The 21,354-nt window shown below is 36.6% G+C and overlaps 1 protein-coding gene across 2 annotated transcripts in view; it reads right to left on the bottom strand.

Annotated features, from left to right (window-relative positions):
- The window catches only part of STAG2 (stromal antigen 2), a 74,459-nt gene that overhangs the window by 52,095 nt on the left and 1,010 nt on the right, over positions 1 to 21,354 (bottom strand). The window lies entirely within an intron of this gene.

Here is a 21,354-nt window from a genome sequence, read left to right as displayed (position 1 = left end):
GGAAAGAGGTAATAACATTTAATCTAACTGTTAGACAAGAACATTTTTATCTCAGTGTAAATTAGGTCTGGCAGTTGTTCAACTTGACCTCCACTTACTATAATCTTGCCCTAGGGTATGAAAATCCTAGATCATTAAAAGCTATGAATTTAGTCTTGCAAGCAACCTAAAATGAACCTGCAATCAGAGCTATGGTTTTCAACTGCAGTTAGGAGATGAAGAGACAATAGTGATAATAGATAAAACCATGTCAAGATGGGCTTTTTGTTTGTTTGGGTTTTTGTGGGGTTTTTTGGGTTTTTTGTTTGTTTTTTTTTAAGAAACAACAACTATCTCTACTCTTAGCATAACATTTTTAATTTCTGGCTGGTTTTGACATTTAGGGAAAGTAATTACTCTTTATATTCAGAGGTCAAGAAAAAACAATGCACCATATTTTTATATATATATTTCTATCAGTTGGATGTTTGGGAAGCTTCTCTAAGAAAAGATGGGTTAACATAAAGCTGCCCACTTCTTTCAGTTATGAGAAACATTTTTAAATGCCAGCTTTCCTACAATTCTCTAGACAGTCAACAGACATTTTAGGAACTGCTACCAATTCATTACTGTGAAACAGATGCTTGCCAAAAAAATTAATTACAGAACATAAATGTTATTACTATGTGAATTAACTTAAGACTTTATATGCTAAGTATAAAAACTACTCTAGAACCACAGAATCTGGTATAATACACAGCCTGCTAAGAGAACAAGGCAGAAGGAATGTAAGCTCTTCTTGCAGCTGATCATAGCAAGATACACTTGCTCGGCCACAAACTAGTAAAATTCCTCTTCTGCAAGTCTCAGCTGCAGGGAAGGAATAAAGGTAAGAACAGCAGACCAGCATAGGAGGAGCCAGACAGCAACACAGAACCTCTAAAAAGGTCAGAGAAGACTGACAATGGATCACAAAATGAGCAATAATTACCTACTTGTGAACTTTGCTTGCATGGCAAGGAAAGGTCTAAGAACATGGCCACAGCATTTGAAGGACTAAAGCACAAGAATGGCAGTCATAGCTGTCTCAACAGCAAAAGAAGACAAAACACAAGACCATGTGAGAATTTAAAAAAAAAAAAAAAAAAAAAAAAGCTTTAGGGACCACTAAATAGATCACACTCTATACAGGTTTCCCAGATAATTAAGTCCAATATATTAAAAGTTAAAATTTCAGTATAAAATCTTAGCACAGAATCTGCACACAACAAATGCTTACTACCAGTGACATGCTATAAAGATGCCTTTTCATCTTCCTAGTAGTGACACAAAGAAATAGCAAGTACTCCATCAAAACTGTTGTTCACTCAGCTTCCCCACAAAGAAATGCACAAAATGCTTATCATCTAGGACATAGTTAAGAATGCAATTCTGGCATTTTACACTGACCACAAAAAAAGCCAACCCACAAAGGATACCTCCCAGTTTAACAGAATGCCACCAGGCTTCTCTATAGCATATACAAACACTAGTAACTTATTTTCAACCAAAATAATTGTATGATATTCTCTATCAGATCATATCATGGTGTTATTAACTGTATGATATTCACTGACTACAAGTAACATTCCTCAGCAATGAAGGCATAATAATTCTTTACATTACAGTACTTCTATATTTAATTCTGTACTACAGACAAATTTAACATACGCATTTTAGAATTGCAATCATTTAGGCCTCTCAAAACCTCAAAAGAACCCTTTATGGAGAAAATTAAAGTTGCTTTGACTCTGATGGGTGAAAAACTGTATAGTATAAACTGAGCGTTTTAATGATTTCAACGTATCTTCACCTGACTTTCCAAATAATCAATTTAAGTCTAAATAGAAGGACAAAGATAATTTTGCAGACAAAAAGACAATTGTCCAGTATTTCAAGAAACAGACACCAAAATACTTTCACTTCCCCCAATAACTCTGAATAAAGTGAAGTACTCATCAAGCAATTCACTTAACATATGAGGTGACTCCTTAGAGCAACACAACCAGCAATTTCCAACTCAGGAAGTCTCCAAATACTTACTCGATTTTTGTATTTACAACCCTCAGGGACTAGCATAAAATGATTCCACTAAATGGCTCCCCTTTACCAAAATAATATTCTCGTTCAAAATGGAAGCTAGTATTTGTCAAGAGAGAGACGACAAAGAAAAACCTTGGCTGCCTATTCAAACCAAATCTGTCACAAATTAACAATGGTCATGCACTATGATGATTCCCTATTCTGAAATGTAAAGAACAAACTTAAGTTTTGATACTCAGCATTCCCAAAATTTACATTAAATTAACAGACTAAGTAAATATTTTTGTTTTAATTTATAAATAAATAAGAATCTCAATTATTTAAAATTGTTTAAAACTTGTCCATCTCCAGCACAGTAGTGGAATGTAAAACTGGTATTACAATATGGGTGTATGCTCTAAGTAACAAACAAAAACAAGCAAATAAAAAAGATTTAAACCATCCAGGTTGAAATACCATTTGATGTTCCCATATATCACACAGCCTCTAATGTGCAATACGACATGCTACTTCTTAACTGGTTCTCCTGTAGGCAACACGAAGGCAAAACCAAAACATTTCAGATGAGATTTTTCCGTTTTCTGGAGCACACAGACAAGACTAAAAAGGGGAGAAACAATATAAAGCACCTATTTTAAATATGTTTTCAAAAAGACTGACTGATCAACAGGAAAAAAGAATGAGGTTTTATCTTTCCTAGGAGAGTGAAAGGGAAAACATTTTCTAGAAAAAGTAATTTTGAAAAGATCTACCAACATTTCTGTCATCAAAACTAACAACTATACAGTACCTATCTATACTGGAATGATGAGTACAGGAAAAAACCCACAGAGTATGAAAGAAGTCAACAAAAACTAAACTCACTAGAGAGGATCCTTTATAATGGACAGGATAAGAATTCACAAATGAGAAGGGAAACACTAAATAGTGACCATGCTTAAATATTCAGTACTAATGGCCAGTAATCATATTCTGTAAGCAGCAGGAACAGAGGTGTGATGTTGCAAATGCAGTAAATCCCCAAGGAAACAATGTCTTCAAGATGTTCTCTAGAAACTGCTTACGGTTGATTAAAAGCAGCATCAATAACACCTCTCTAGCTATGCAAAAGCAGGTAACAATCACCTCACACTGCCAGTGACAGAAGAAAAAAAGTAAAAGGCCACATGAATCACGTGTTAAGGTGTTAACCTTAGCCAACAAAAATCAAAGCAGTAATATATTGCAGTATTCTAGTTCCTTAATCACGTGAAAGAAGTGCACGTGCATTTTGTCATGAGTGACGAGAACTATTAAAAACATTTCTTAAGCCCCAATTAGCGAAACTGCCCCCTTTAACAGGAAATACTGGTATTTGACTGTTTTTAATACAAACATAACATCGCTCATCAAGATCAGTATTTTAAGAAAGATGGAAAACAATATATTCATTTCCAGTCATTTAAAACAAACCTTTCACAGATTTTACACATGCAAAAAATGTTGACACTTAACACAGATTACTTGGTTTTCCAATAAAACAGCTTGAAACCGGAAAGAATAATGAACACCCACAACCTAAAGTGAACTGCAGAGCTGGAATAAAATTATTCATCTCCCTGATCTTCCCTCAGCCATTTTATAGCAGAAAAAATTTCTGCTACATTTGCTCCAGTGCTGCCTGTACTTTTCTATATGTGGAGAAATAAAAAGGACAATGCATCATGTAAGATGGTATCTAGACCTCTAAATCTTGAGTTTTAACATACAAACAACACTCACACTTGCATCTCTAATAATCAATGTCATCTGCCCCTGCAACATAGGCTCCCAACATCCTTTACGATCCTTACTAATCAGAAGGAAATAATGAGCTGTGCTTTCTTACAAAATGCTTTAACACTCACTTTAACCTGTGACAATTTGCTTGCAACTCCTAGAAGGCCTCCACAATTCTTCTCTAGTGAACTAAAAATCCTACAAGCACATGGAGTCCAGGCGAAGTACAAATCTAGGCAGTATCTCATCAGCTGATTTATCAATGGTTAGTAAGAAAAGTTGTCACAGTTTTAACACAAGCAAAATGATGTTCAGTGACATTCATCTGCAGAATGACCATATATTAAAAAATGTTGCCCAGCACAAATTACTGCAAACATGTAACGATTTATTAAAGTAAGACAGTATTTTAAGCATACCTTAGTCCTTAAAGGAGGCGATTAACCTAACAGCCACCCTTCAGACAAAGCAAGCTTTGAATTGTTCCCTGAAACAGCCATGGTGATCTCAACCAGTGTAAAAGAAAAAAAAAAATATTAAAATTTAAGCCACTAGGTTGCTAAGAATATTATGGGATTCAAAACATGTTTTTTTTCTAGAGGCTACCCTACTTGAATCTCACATGGTTTAGCTATGTGAATAAAACATCAAGAACCCACATACATAAAATTTCTTGCCCCACAACAGGACATTACTGTAGATTTCAGAAAAATGCCAGGACAAAAGCTAGTGAAGAGAGTTCAGAGAATTTCTTAGAATTATATTAGTTTCAAAATAGGTCTTAAAGCTGTGCATACTGTACACATAAATGCAGATAAATACAGTTGTCCTACACATAAGGAATTGAATGACTACCTTATAGTCAACCTACCAAGGTGTTTTTGGCTATAAAGAACGGAAACACTATAGCACATACTAGTTTTAAGCTCCCCTCACTAAAACTACATAAAACAAATACCAAGATCACCAACACACACATTCTTTTAATATTTCTCTCCTCTGACCTAGTGCAGGAGCTACTACATTCATCTAACTTAACCCTATCAAAGCCCATTGCCCTCAAGAACTCTGCAACATACCTGCTCACTGATTTACCTGTGGCTTTCAGCTACCAGTTTTATAAGCATAGGTATTCACAGCACAGTTTACTGTAGCTTGTATTACTGCATGTCCAAGTTAGATTACAAGCAGTATGCATTAAAAGAAAAAAAAAAAAAAAGCTATGTTAACAGAAAATTTCTTAGAAATATTTCTGCAAGAATACAATACTGCACATCTTGCTCCAAAGTAGTTGACTGTTTCATTTAAAGCTGACTGGTCTAACGTGGAAACCATTCCTCACACTGTAAAGAAATGCTCTGTTTTTATCCTCTCCAGCCATACATACAGGAGCAAAATGGAATTTTACTGCAAGAATTATTTTATGAACTTGAATTTATTACTAAATTCATTATGGGCCTTCACATTTCTACAAGCAAGGAAATCTACAGAAGCCTAACTATTCTTTTTAAAAAGAAAAAAAACCTTTGTAATACTGCACATCTAACCAAATAAGTGACAAATTTCTCCCTTTCCAGCTTTTTGCCCCAACTGGTACCAGGTGATCAAGTCTACTGCCATAGATATACACAGTGTTCCCCCTAGGGTTTCTTCAGTTTAGCAGGTTTCTTCAAAAGGTCCTGATAGAGTTTCCTATGCCTTGTCACTGGTACTTCCTAATGTAGACCCATTATCCTACATCTCCATTACTGACAACTCCCCTGTTTCTACTTGCTACACAGAAGACTGTTTACCTCACAAGAATTATCACACAGCATTGCAAGAAAAGGTTGGGGTTCTTTAGTGCAGTTAAATAGGACAGCACTACGATGTCTTTCAGAGAATTCTGAAAGAGAGAGGAGTTGCCAGTGTAAAAAGACAGATGCTATTCAGAAAACTAAATAAGTGGGGGGAAGCATGAAGGAGGAGAAAACAAATGAAAATGGCATGGATAAAGAATTACTTCAGGAACTGTTACCAAATTAGAACATGATAACTAATATTCAGCCATTATGAAATGGACAGTATTTACCTACCATATAATTTAGTTTTTATTAAGCAAGATTAGTGGCATTGAATTTCCTGCAATATCTTGTGCCTTTATTTTAATTAGGCCCTCAATGAACATAAGTTTAGTAGTCTAGTAATAATTCACTGTTATTAGATGCTTCAACAATAATTTAACTTATTAATTTAATTTTGTGGCCCATAAAACAATTCAAGGTAAATAACACCCATCAACAGGTATACTCACTACACTAACCTACACACACTCCTCAAGGAACTCTCAGGGCAAGAAAAACCCAGTCTACTCTAAGTAACTGTATGGCCTTTTCAAAAGAAATAATAATCTTATTCCAAAATTAAAATCACCAGAGAAAGAATCTTAATTTACAGGAAAGTAAAAAACTGCGGAACGATACTTAAATCACACCATCTTCCAAGGTTTCTTTATAAACATCTGCCTTCTGCGCCAGCTGGACATATAAGTACACTGCAAGAGCCCTTTGACAGCAACACTACAATTCTTAATACTTAAGAGTAGTACCAGATCACCCAAGTCATGAAAACTTGACATATATTAAGATTGATGCACACAACTACATTTCTGATAATTCTGCACAAACAATGCCAGATCTGTCCTGGACAGAAGATACATAATTCATCATTAAGCCCATTTGAGAACTACAGGGTTATTTTATAAACAGGCAGAGTAAGTTAGCACCTTCCTAACAAGTAACTGTGGCAGTTTTGATTCACTGACACTTAAAAGAGTGCTGCCAGGCATTTTTTTCACAGAGGATAGGCACCAAAATATGATTGTTTTTACAAGAACATTACCCAAATACCTACCAAATACCTTCTACTACATTTCCCTTGAATACACTCCTTACTGCCTTAAGTTTGCATTTCTTTCAATGCTGATTTATCATTAAAACATTCTAAACCAGAATTTTCTTACCATTGTTTGACAATTTTATTTCTTTGTAATTTATATTTCTCTCAAACTAAGCATTTTCCTCTCCTTTTGATCTCACTCCATGTATATCCCTACAGCGACATTCCCTAGTATCGCTTTCTCAAGATTTGAAGATCTAGTAACAAAATAGTTATGAAGTAACTTTTTTTTGCATGCCAGTAACATTTTTTCCTTATTGTCATGAAACAATTACCTGTTCTGATTTGCTAGAAAGTATTGCTTCTAAACCTGACAACTGCTAAAGTTAAGCAGGTCCAAAACAGCAGTATTTTACACCAATGCAGCATATAGAGTTTGACATGCCAAACTGATTAATTCAGTCATCTACTTGTTCCCTGAGTAAACTTCAGACTCTTCCTCCATTTTATTTGGAGTTTAATCTATTCTCAGACTAGTGGCTCCAAAGAACCATTTAAATAGAAGTAATAATATGGTAAAATTTTAGCAGTCTTAGAACAGAAATAGTCCAGATTTCAAACACTCTAGATTATGCTCTACTATACTGTGATGAACTAGTCCCAATGTACAACCTGCAATACATATCCTTCAACAGTAAATGTCATTATTAAGACTTTTGTGCCAAAACTAGTAAATCCTTGAAATTAAATCTGTATTTAAAACAACTGTGCTCTACAGCAGTTAAAGGTTTTACACTATTCTTGAAAACTTAGGCTATAAAACATATAACATATACATTATACAAAATCCATTTTTAAAACACAAGAATTTCCTCTAGTTACACTTACTTCCCTATTTCACAATCTTTGTCTTTTATATGCCTCTCAAATAGTCATTCACCTTTAGAAAAGGAAGCTGTCCAATGGCAACTACTTGGCCAAGTACTAGTAACGTAAATTTTTCTAGTATTCTTTTCAATTATTGAGACATTTTATACAATTTTGGACTGCATTACCTATACATATCCTGTTTTTTGTAAAATATTGAATGAAACTACAAACAACACGGGTTTGTTAATAAGAGACTAGATGGGTTGCTACCAGTAAAAGGAATAGTCCCACTGCCTCCTTCTCCCTGCATTTACTTCTGGCCATATCTCAAAGCCAAGGGCACCTGTCAGACCCTTTGTAGTGCAACAATCTATTAATTTAGTTTTTAATGAATTAGCTTTCCAACAGTTTAGGAAGTTGAGCAGGCTCAAGAAAAGAGACCGTTAGGTAGCGGAAAACAGCTCTTTTCAAAATCACTGAGACACTACAGCAGACATCATTGACTGTCAAATTACATCAAAGGAAAAAACCCATCCATGCTGTTTTGGTAGGCTACGATTGCTTTAAAAATTGCAATACATTGCACCTGCTATAGGACTACAATGCATACTTAGCTCAGCACCCAAATGCCAGTAGCAAGGGTTATCTAGCCAGCTATGAAACATAATAGCCTGGGCCCTATGTACTGCCTTTCAAACAAAACCAAAAACTCATAGCTCACTCTATTTTGTAGTGCCTGAATAGATATACTGACAAGTCAATAGCTGATCACCTCCGTGTAAACCCTATATAAAATGGCAATGAAAGCAGCAGAGACATGAGAGAAACGGAAAGTGTTGCATCTGTGCGGAACAAAGAACCAATCACTTAGCTCATTTTACCAAGTACAGCCAAGAGTAGCCTCATTTACTTTGTATCATCCATTTCTATTACAATGTTTCTTCAGCACTTCAGGCATGATTAGAAGCTGCCATTACCCTCCATAAAGGCAGGACCACTTTTATTTAAACACATACACCATTGCCACCGAGCAGTTTGATAGCATGAGTACATAATGAGAACTAGTTCCATTTCTAATTATTATCTTCATTGATCTGTGTAGCTTCTAAAAATCATGCTGTTACAAGAAAGCAAAAAAGTGTTTTGTTTTGTTTTGTTTTTTACTGTGGTCGTCCCCCAGTTGCTTTGACTAACATTTTTTAAAATTATAATCAAACAGCAATACAAATTTATCCAATTTTAACTAAGACCAGAAGAATTCTTAGAACAGTACTAGGTCTAGCACACAAGATACTTACTAATTTTTGAAAAACAATACTCTTCTTAAAAAGCTACAATTTAGACACTCGGTAAAAGTCAAGAGTCCCAGGGCCATTTAATTTCTGAAGCTACTGAAATTCACAACAAAACAAACACATCATTAACTAGAACCCAACAGCAAATTAATACATAGCCAGTTTAAAATTGGAGAACTGTTTCAAAGTCAAAGCATAACAAGAAGTAAAAAAGTTTCTTATATAGACTTTTTCTCTCTGAAATTTATAGTCAACTTTTAAGGTGCTGCAAGTCACAATTCAAACTTGCTTACAGACTAATACAATTTTCTTTCCGAAATTCTGCAAACTATATATACCCAGACACTATACACTACTGTCAGGCTGGCTTTTTAATTATTTTTTTTTACATTACTTTAGGAAATTTCTCTTTCACCTCTGCTAAAAGTTTATGACCAATATGCTCTATCCACAACTTCATTTTCCTTAACGTTCTGTGCCTCCAAGATACAAGACAAGGCCACAAAAAAGTATCTAGGCCGTCTTGAAAACAAGAGAGCCATTTTAGCACAGTACCCCACCTATGCTAAGATAGCCCTGATCTCAGTATTTCTTCCTATTAGTCAACAGTTCCTAGCATCCAGTTTACTGTATAGACCTATTCTTGAAAACGTTCATGTTTTAACTCCTCAAGAAGTTGGAATGACAACATCTTGAAGCTTAAGTCAGAACTGCTGAAGCTTCTCTTTAAAATTATGGATTAGATGAAAATGTATCCAATCCAATTTGTGAAGACACATTTATAGATTCATGCATATTAGTTATAAACTAGCTGAAGAATGTAGTATTTTACAATCTCTTTAACACAAAAATAAGCAGTAGAAAGTCTGGGCAATATAATCTAGAACATACAACCACGTAACTTTCTGTAAAATTTGCCACTCAAAAAGGGGCATTTCTATAAATTATAAATTTGTGTTTTAAATTCACAGGCTGATTTTTCAGACTTTACAAAATACTTTTTAGTACAGGTATACAGTATATAGTATTTAAAATAACTTGCAACTTAAGACTAAGACTACGTTTTAAGAAGAATGACATAAAATTTACTTGACAGAAGCAAACTCAGACTGAACATGATTCTCACAGCATTATTTTTTATTAATATGCTATGGCTCCCCAGACTATGAAGAAAAAATACATAATATAGAGAAACAAAATCTTGCACAGAAAAGCATGAAATACCGCACAAAAAAAACCTTGAACTAAATGCCATTCTCTCCAGCAGTCAGCATCCTACGATGCATGGACCTCCTGAAGAGTAGCACTATACTCTATTCGCAACTATTTTTCTACACCACACTAAGCCAGGATAGAGTGACAAAAATGCTATGTTAATAAGATGAGACGGATTATTCTTAAGTAAACTAGTTACAGCATTTCATTCTTTCGACATCAAAAAAGTAGGGGTTATAACTGGCTGTAACTGATTTATACTGACAGAAATTGGGCTCAAATGTTAAAGATTAGTTAATATTTGCAGAAGACTTTGAACATACAAAATGCGATGTAAGTAGCAAGTATTAAGTCTTCCCACACACTCATTCTGGCATGCCTCCAAGCAGGGAAGTCCCACAGAAACGTTTCAACAGCAGTAAGGAGAAACGGAGAGATAAGGCAACTGCAGCTATATTCACAACAGTACTTCTAAGCAGCACCTAAAAACTGGGAAGAAGCAATGCCCACTAGCCATGCTCACTGCCTTCTACAAATACAACACCAAAAAAGTAACTCCAGTTCCAGTGTGGCTTATATAAATGGATACTAAACAACGTAAAAATTTCCTAATCCTCTGTAAAACCTAAAACAATTGGCAAAGCTCCAAAAATTTTGTAAAGGTGTTTCCCATTGTCTAGTATTTCTGACCAACTACATCTTCACATTGCAAAATCACAGCCTACAGTGTAGATGTCAGTTTGATTATTCACATAAAAGCGTATTTTCAACAAATCATAGCTTTTGCCTAGAGCAGAGCACTTTCTCCAGATCTAAATTCTAAAATGATGAGGAATTAAGCAATAAATTATGTAATAATTTCTGATCATTCAACAGCAAAGTTCCTCCCCAACACTTAAAGAAAGCCAGTATTTTATTAGCTAAAGAAAAAAACAGGATTCCATGTTGGAATTTTAAAAAAAAAAATCACACTAAGTTTTCTTCAAAGAGTGGAAGAAAGCAAAATACTCTGAGCTGAGCTTAAGGTGAGCTAGAAAGGAGAGGCAGGCAATGTGTTCAAGCATTATTTGGCCTATTTCTTAATACCTCTGAAGGACAGCAATAGTATTTTATGAGATTAAAAAAGGTATGTCTAGTTTAATTACCAGGTACTCTCTGACATAAGACCTGTAGCCTCAGTATGCCCTCAAAAGCTCAGAAGCTAGGAGGGATATGAGTTAGGAGAGATGGGACTGAAGAGGATCACATAGGATGGTCCACATTCTGTAAAAAGGCCAAAGACAGACCTCATGTATAGAACTGGCACTGCAGCTTCCATAAACCACAGAAAACTCAAGAGTGCAAAGGCTCATAATAAGATCTAACCACAACAAGCTGGTAAGCATCCAACTGAATGAGGAGGTCTAGCAGAGGTTTGACAACAGCAGCTGATTAACCATGCTAAGGCTGGAAGAAAACCTTCAAGGGAGGAAACTTCTCTTTAACTGTTCCTTAGTCTTCTCTGCCCCTTCTGTCTCATTCCAAGTGAAACCTGCACAACTTCTAACTAGCACATAGACTGAAATAAAAGAAAAATGTACATGATCTTCCTGCCTGCATAAATTAATGCAAATCAACAGCAGTCCTGGATTTCCTTGCAGACTCTAATTGATCTGTGACAGACTACATAACATTTCGGGGGGGGGAAAATGTAGATCACTACAAAGATTAAATTATTAGTTTTGGAACTGGCATGTTGCCCAAACATCTTGGGTTGTGGTTTTTTGTTGTTGTTTTTTGTTTAAGATTAAGATCAGGTAGAAAAGCAGCAGACAACAGCAGGAGTAAAGTTTTATTTTCCTGGTCCTGCAGTTACAGAAAATACTGTCACTAATGTTGGACCAGGCAAGCAATACAACATTTCAGATACTGAAGTCCCTCTCAATTCTATATTCTCACTGGCCAAAAGCTCCTGTGTTCCTTTTTCATAAGCACCCACTTGACTCCAGAGAATCAACCTACAGAAAACTACTCTTCATCCCAGTTTTGTTCCTTAAGCCTCTTCACCTGTGAGGTTCAAATGGACAGAAGACACAGACAAACAACAGAAACATGGGGTCAGGACATAAGAGGCCAGATGACTCCACTAGCAGCAGCTGGAAATCGAACTGTTCTAATTATATGGGGAGGCACATCTCCTCCTATGAACAGATGACCTATCCGGTGGATGAGTGAAGAGCTATAGATATTGTCTATCTAGAATCTAGACTTCAGTAAAGCCTCTGACACCATCTCTCAACAGCATTATCTTAGAGAGGCTAGTGGCACACAGCATAGACAGGTGCACTCTTCGCCAGGTAAAAAACTAGCTGTATGGCCAGGCCCAAAGAGTTGTAGCGGACAGAGTTAAATCCAGTTGGAGGACAGTCACTAGTGGTGTTCCCCCTCCTGTTTTGGGGTCAATACCTGGGGGTGCTGGTTGGTGGCCGACTTAACATGAGCCAGCATTGGGCCCAGGTGGCCAGGAACAGCATCCTGGCCTGCATTAGGAATAGTGTGGCCAGCAGGAATAGAGAGGTAATCGTGCCTCTGTACTCGGGCACTGGTGAGTCCACACTTCAAGTACTGTGTCCAGTTCTGGGCCCTTCACTTCAGGAAGGATGTAGAGTTGCTGGAGTGAGTCCAGAGAAGAAAGGTGAAAGGTCTGGAGAATAAGCCCTATGAGGAGAGGCTGAGGGAACTGGAATTGCTTAATTTAGAGGAGGCTGAGGGGAGACCTTATTGTTCTCTACAACTACCTGAAAGGAGGTTGTAGGGAGGCAGCAGTTGGCCTCTTCCAACAGGTGAATAATGACAGCAGCAAAGGAAATGGCCTGAAGCTGCACTAGGCAAGGTTTAGATATTAGAAAGAATTTCTTCATGAGAGAGTGATTAGACAGTGGAACAGGATGCCCAGGGAGGTAGTGGAGTCACCATCCCTGGAAGTACTAAAGAAACAGGGGGATGTGGCACTTCAGGGCATGCTAGTGAGCATGGTGGATTCTTTGTGGGTTGTATGCTGTTGTTGGTTATGTGGAGTGTGTGGTTGTGGGTTTGTTTGAAACACACCTCCCTCACAACCTCCTCCTGGGAGGGACAGTTGGACTAGGCAATCTTAAGAGGCCTTGTCCAACTGTGGCCATTCTGTGACCAGCAGTAGCTTGAAGGAAACAACTATGGAAGGGAAAAGACTATGGAAGAGGGAGGAAACACTCTCCATACATGGAGTATGTTAAAAAATTACTTTCACTTACATAACTTCCAGTTACAGAACAACTGTTCTACCACATCAGTTAAGTAACTACTTTGTCCCACCGACTCCCTTTACAGTAAAAAAAAAAAACAACTTGATTTTCAATGGATCACCAGCTTCATATTTCTCCTACAGATCCCCCACAAAAGACTTCAAAGATTCATTTTTTAAATAAAACATTTAAGACAAACATTTGCACCTTCCATATCTAACAGAACAATGCTTTCCAAGATTAAGGTTTTACAGAAAAGCAGTTATACTCTAAGTAGCTAATAACGCAATGCCAAGATACTCCATAACAAACAAAAAAGTGAAGGTGACGCAACCGGACACAGAACATACTTTTGAAGCGGTTCTAGAAATTATTACACTTTCCTATCTTCCTTGATATAATTCCCTTCATTCTGATAATCCTAGTTTATTTTCTAGCATGCATAATTCTTTATATACGGTCAAATAGCCCTTACTGTAAAGAAACTAAAAAACTTCAGTAAGTTTCTTAAATCCCCAAGCTACATAGAATATGGACTCAATCTTACATCCGAAAGAACTATCAGAATTTTTCCACGCTTTTTTTCATCGGAGACAGGGAAAGACTAAATCCATTTGTAGTATTATGTAAGAATGCTTAAATCCCCTCTGAAAACAAAACTTCCCTAACCAGTTCTGAACACAAGGTACACTACCCAGTTTATATCTTCTTGGCACAAATGGGAAAGACCTTGAGAAATCAGTTTTACAGGTTATTAATGCATTTGAGGTTGAATACAAAGAATCTTAATGCCTGACCTACTGTACATGAAGAGCATGACTTTTTCTATTTTCTTCCATGGACAGTGTTTTGAACTGGAAGTTTCTAAAAAATTTGTCACCTGTACATCATACTCATGAATACAACCTGTATCTGGCCAACTTTTAAAAATTTTTCTTAGCAGTGATTACTGCTGAGAGACACAAACACATATACCCAATATTATTAACTTTCATAGGACTATCACATCACTAAACAGAAATTGAGCGGTATAACCAGAAAGACGATACAAAGCTGCAAGAGGAAGAAAATGCCTAGAGGCTGATTTTTCAGATTATTTTTCAACTGCCAAGCCACAGGTCTTCTAGTTTACAAAATCCATTTAATTTCACAGGAGAGTAGTAATTAGCATGTACACACTGGTACATCAGCAATACTTTTTAATTCACAAACATTTAAAAAATTAAACAAATAGCAATATAAATGCATCAGTTTTGAAAATACAGCTTATCAAACTAAGTCTACTGGAATCCCACTTAATAAAACAGAAGCAGCTTCAACATGGAATACTGAAGACAAAAATGAAATCCAGCAGCACACACAAGAAAACCCAAACATTTTTCCATTAACATAGAAGTATTTGCTTTAATATACGATTTCTATGTTGGGTAAATCAATATGCAAAAGCCAGCTTCACACTTTTTCTTTGGCCCATCATTCATCAGGCAAGTAATGACAGACTTATACCACAGATGCAAGATACTTGTGCAGCTTTCCTTTCTGGTTATCATAGTCTCAAATGAACTGTAGATTTCTAGAAATAATACTTATGAGAAAGAATAAAAACATCCCTGCTTAAGTATGAAAACTGCAAGAATAGTTTTGATTGGTGTACAGATAACACTTAATTGAACAGGTAAACGCTTAGGAAAGGAAGCTTTATTTGCAAAGCCTCTGTCAGACACAGCAGTGTAAGCTTGAAGGTGGACAGCAGGGGAAAAATAAGGAGAGCAAATGCAGCTAGAAGGAATAGGAAAGTAGCCACCTAAAAGTAGTTTCTGTTCCCATTCAGTTCTCTCTCTCTCTCAAAAATTCTCCATAAAAACCACCATCAGCTCTAAACCAGGTCATTAGCTTCCTAAGCCTCCATCATCAAGGAACACTTAACAATTACATACTGGGGGCGTAGGGGCATACGTATTTATAGGAATTTAAGATTACTTTATGAGCCGAAATAAAATAGACCTTCTAATAAGAATAGCATAACAGGCTGCCAGAGACTGTGGAAACTCCATTCTCTGAGATGTTCAAAACTTGGCAAGACAAATTCCCAAGCTACCTGGTCTAACTGGACAAGCTTTAAGCAGGAGGTTGGACTAGACCTCCAAGAGGGCCTCTCCCTCCTATATGATTCTGTAACCTAGAACAGAAGTAATTTTTTCATTGTGGCACCATTTGTAAGAAGCAACTGCCAATCTAAAATGCAAAGCTGTGGTATCAAAAGAAAGTATTTTGGAGACAGTTTTCAAACAGGTACACAAAGCAATGATAAAATTAAAGAAGTATGTGGCAGCACACCAAACTTGAACTTTCTTACAAGAACACAGTTTGAATCCAAAAATAGTACAAAATAACTTTTAAAATACTTGTGTTATTGATCTTAAATTGTTTCAATATCAGTGTCTTTCCTTTTCAACTATATTTAAATTGTATTCTTTACCCTAAATGAAGATGCAATGAGCAACAATTCTATTTCATATTTGCCATAAGCATAGCACTGCCACATAGACTGCATCCAATGGTCACTTTTGTTTGGAAAATGAAGTCTATATCAAGTTTCCTTTTTTCTCCCTTAGAAAAAAAACATCATAATTAATGAGTTCTCTGTTTCTAAGAAAATCTGAAGTTAAACAAAAAATATTGCCAGCGGTCAGGACTACCTTGTTAGTCAAATTAAATTAGTTGGCAACCATATCCATAACTATAAAAAAAGTCTTGGAATAAGTTGTTTGTTTGTTTGGGTTTATGCTATATAAAACCATCTTCAAAATAAAAACTAGACACATAGTAAGAATATAAAAGCAACATATAAGAAAATACAGATATTCAATATTCACACCCCTACTCCACGCCACTTCTATTGAACTCTTCCTGCTGGGAGATTACACTCTGACAAATAAAACCTGCCAATTATATTACTTGCATATTATCTGCTTATTAAGACTTGATATGGCCCAAATTTCCAAAGTCGTTCCTTCTTAAGGGATGAACTGGGAGTTTCACTTAAAGAAATAACAGGTAATTGCATGAAAGGCAGAAAAGCCTGACCTTGAATAGCTTATTATTTTACTTGCAAGCTAAGTAAAAGTCAGTATCTCTTCCCAGATGACATGATGCAAGGAAGATATTATTTCATAAAACTTGGGCTGAAAATCTACATTTAATAAAAAAAAAAACCCAACAATTCAGCCATATCAGAAACTGCTACATTACCTCCAAATCAAAACTACTTTACTGAAGCAAAGGCATAGAAAAGTAAAATGCAGAAAGGGTTGTGTAAGGCCAGACTAGTAAGCCATCAAATTCAGAGCCATAAGAAAATAAAAAATTCATCTATGAACAAAAAAAAAGGCAACAGAAGCAAAAAACCCCAAAAGCCAGCACATGCAACACATGCTCTAATCTCTTGGTTTGGGATGTGTATTATGATTAACTTTATCACAGATCACAATCTACCCTTCAATATATATGAGTCTTCTTACATCTACTCACTCTTCTAGTTTTATTCTTTTTCAAGACTAAGCCCCCAGGAGGGGGAAGCTATAGCTACTTAGACAATCAGAATTTGTACAGAGGAGACAACAATAAAGCACGTACCTGGATAAGCAGCACATACATGGATAAAGCAGTTACATAACAAGTAACTTAATTTCCCTCTAAAGTCACAGTAAGACAAGAGTTTACTGTATACAAATGTAGTCCTATACACCCTTCATCTCTAACTCAAATTGGAATAAAGAAATTTAAAGTCTAACTATGCCTGTGTTCCTCCACGGAACTCTGGCCAGCAAAGGCTAGGAAAGACCTAACTGTCACAAAGAGTCAAAGGGACACCTTGGGAGATCAAATTTTCCCACATCCCGATCTCCAAAATTGGATGCCAGATCTCAGAACTATCAGTTGAGGGAAAATGGTTCCGAGATGACAGAAAAGAAACACCTCATTTGCCCTTTTTTTCTAGCCAAGATCTCACATATTGGAGATTTTCTTAGTAGCACAATGCTTGAAATTCTTAAAAAGGGATAGTGTGTACTGTGATATATTGCCATGGCACGACCCATCAAATTAAGGACTGTGGTCTATTCTTAGTGATTCTGGCCTTCAAACGGAAAGCCACAAGAGAAGACAGTTTTTGCGTTAATACCTGAACAACAAAACATCTTCCTTAAAACAGAACTCAGACAATAGCCACTCAAGCTTCCCAACTTGAGGAAGTCATCATTAGCCCTACATTTGTCTGTGGTGAGCTACATGAGGGCTACCTTAGGAAGTTTCACTCACTTTGTATTTACTCTCTTTAAAAAAACAAAACAAGCAAACAGAAAAAAGGAAAAAAACTCAGCTTCACCAGATTCTTACAAACTGCAACATAAGAAAACAAAGAAAACAAATTCTTATTCAAACAACATACAACTAAAAGTACATGTTTAATCTCCATCTCTCAAAATCTAAGTTTTCACCGTATTACTCAAATAAGCATCTGACCTCACTAAAAGTCAGATCACATTTCAGGGCCCACCCTTAAACCACAAAGATACACAGCTTCTTGAAAGCAAATCTTTTACCTAATACAAAAAGTCAACTGAAGTCACTGGACTAACCTTCAAAAAAGCAGTGAGTTCACAGAATAGTGAATACTCCAAAAAGCAGTATTTTGGAGAAATGATGGAGCAAGAGCTTCAGTTATGCTTACATAATACTGCAAAGGTTACCAAAAGGTTCTCCATCCCCCATCTCTCTTACCAAAGCAAAGCCCCAGCCCACCCTCCTCAGCCATGGAACTCCCCAAGGCCCCAGCCCACCCTCCTCAGCCATGGAACTCCCCAAAGCCCCTCCCAGCACCCTCCTGAGGTGCGACCCTAGACCATCTCACTGCCACCCACCCAGCAGAGCCAGACTGTGCTTCAGGAACCCAAATATGAACAGACTGTTGTGAGTAACCCAGCACTCAATGAACTCCTTCCTGGCAGGAAAGACTTTTAATACCTTAACATAGACTTTTAATCTGCCTGTAGCCCCGTTTAGTTTCACCTATGTCAGTAGCCACCAGGACAGAAGGGTCAGGAGGGGCAAAGAGAAACAGAACAGATCAAACCACAGCAGTGGCAGGGCCAGTGACAAAAGAGATACAGGTCCATGAAGAATTCCCATTTTTACTTACTCTTTTAACAGTTGAATCTAAACTAAGGCAGTAAGCCTGTATGGCACATTTATGTTTTTGTGATTTGTATGAAATAGAGCTCTTTCCACTCCTTCACAGATCTATCGTGTATAAGCTTACTATTTTCAAACCTAAATCTTCAATTCGGTGCTCACTCCAGCTTCCCAAGTACTAAGCTAGCACTTCATTCTCTCTTCTTCAGTCAATGATACTCATTAAAGGAAGCTGAAGCTTTCAGGACGCGAATGTTTTAACAGACACTGAGAAACTGAGCAGAGCTTATTTAAGAATATTAAACTGATATGTTGATGGCTGCTATCAATCACTCCTTTCCATTACAAGACAATTACTGAAGCAGATGAAGCTCTTGGAAACTAGCATCAAGCTGACAGAGACACAAATCTACAACATTCTTGTTCTGGTATGTTTTCTTAATTCCTCACACACAAATACGGAAGAAAAAAAATATATATACACCACACAACACCAAAATCCAACAGTACCATTTGGGAAATTCACACCTACAATATTCTCATAAGTTTTAAAACTAATCAGAGAAGAAATGGTCACACTGTAGGCAGAAATCACACCAAGTTCAAAGACTCATCTGACAAAACACGGCGTTCCATTAGGACAACCAAGAAGCTTAAGTAACCAGCAGAAATATTTGCTTACTTTTGGAGATTAATTTGGTGAAATTAAGCAAAAAAAGGTGTTTAGGTTTCTGTAAAACATACACCCTGTTTATGCTGGCATGCAAGTTCCAGACAATCTTATATCTCCTATATTTGCCTGCAGCAAAACAACTGAGACAGTAACACAAACGAAAATTATAAACGAGGACTCTCAAATCATTCTAAATTTGAACCAATAAGTGACAAAGAGCAATCTAATTTTAAAAGTTCATAATGCCCTGATGCACTAGCATTATTTCATTATTTGACTAAGTCTAATGTAGTTGCTCCCACCAAGGGCACCCACTTTCAAGTGGTCTGTTGCCAGTAACTATTTTCTACAGGAGACTGTAGCAGCATGTAAAATTCAAGAGAAGCTGTCTACATTACTTTTTTTTTTAAATAAACCAGTTGGTGTTGATAAGTTATACTGAAAAAAAAAACTTGAAGAGAGCTGACAGCTCTATTTACATTCTTTTGAGTGGAAATTATTTGATTCCACACATTTATGCCTTTAAAGACTTAAACATGTAAAACTGGAATGCAATATATTTATAGAATTTGAGTTATATTAACTGCCAGCTCATTGAATACTCCTATTTTAAAAATTGAATGCTCTTCAGGTGCATTTTTAAGCTAAATATTTTAATAAGCTATAAACCTATTGATTTTTACCATCTCACATAACTCAATTTTTTCAAAATATATTAAAATACCATCAATTTGGACAAAATTACTCAGCTATTGGCTACAAAACATCAAGACTCTGTATCTAAAAAAAAGATCTGTACATAAATTTTGACTAGTCTTCTTGAATACAAATTTAATGAACCTTTACACTGTTTATTGACTTTATACAGGATTATATTCCTGAAAATGTAAATGGATAAAAAAAACCTCCAAAAATATAATTGGCCCAACTACATAACTTAGGAGATATCTGAGTGCTAGGGAGTTTCGTAGGAAAATGAAAGTCTCCCCCATTCCCCAGATCCATGCCTAGATTTTTTTTGTTGGAATTTAAACTTATACAACTGCCAACCTTCAAGTTTACTACTTAAAAGTTACTGCATTGTATTTGTGCTATACAATTTTAACAATAGCAAGGAAAATCCACTGATTTCCCTCACAGGTTGCATAAAACCCACCTGTAGACACCATAAAACCTTGTTTTACTACAAAGGACTCACACAAGCCCCACTGGTTACAGAGAAAGATCTATCCATTATAAACAGAAAATAATATTTTTCTCCTTTGTAGAACTTTAGAGTTTTCTTAGTCTTTGTTTAATTACTCAGAACAGTACGGGGATTCCACCCAATTCATCTCCAGTGCTGAAAGCAGCAAAACAAAGGTGGTTTATGCTAACAGCATGGAGGCCATGTTCTCACACCCTATTTTATTTTGTAATGAAACTGTTATCACTGTTTTAAGAGAAAAGAAAGTGCTGCCTAGCAAAGAACTCCATACAAGATTTGTGGCATTGTAATTTTGCAACTGATCTTGATACCAAGATTTGGGGATAATGACTAAGTAATATCAATAAGCCAGAGATTAATGTATGTTAATTGCACAATCACTAGTGGTACCTGAATACAACCAATCAGCCTGCACACGGGTATTTTCTACGTTCTGGACAGCTCAATACCAGGTAAACACTCCAGGAATAATAATAAATACATTAATATATAATGGATTTAGTAAAATACACTAGAAGGGGGAAAAGTTGTTTCAAATGGCGAAACATTATGAAAGAGGACGCAGTCATGAATCATGAATTGAGACTGAACTGCCAAGAGTAAGCTGTGAGTCCTATGCTTTGGAGAACATCTTACTAGGAAATGCTAGGAACTTCAGTTTCTGGTCATTTAAAACAGAACTGAACAAAAATCCCAGACAACATAAAAAGGGTCGTACAACGGCTCCGAGGGAAACGATCCAAAAGGCGTTTTCCTCCCCTTCCACTCCAACAAAACAGAGCTGAGAAGACGTGGAAGCAGTTTACACGAGGTGACCTTTGCGCTGCCGCCAGCTCTGCAACAGCCGCGCTCCCAGCGCAGGCTGCGAAAGCCCCGGCTTCTCTGACGGAAAGAGCTCCCCACCGGGAGCGCGCCGGCCGGGCCCGCCCGGGCCGCCCGCCC

This window comes from Chaetura pelagica, unplaced genomic scaffold (genome assembly GCF_000747805.2).
Source record: "Chaetura pelagica isolate M959 unplaced genomic scaffold, ChaPel_1.0 scaffold344, whole genome shotgun sequence".
Lineage (NCBI taxonomy): Eukaryota > Metazoa > Chordata > Aves > Apodiformes > Apodidae > Chaetura > Chaetura pelagica.
The sequence above is the reverse complement of the archived record's forward strand: the minus strand, read 5'-3'. Positions and strand labels throughout refer to the sequence as shown.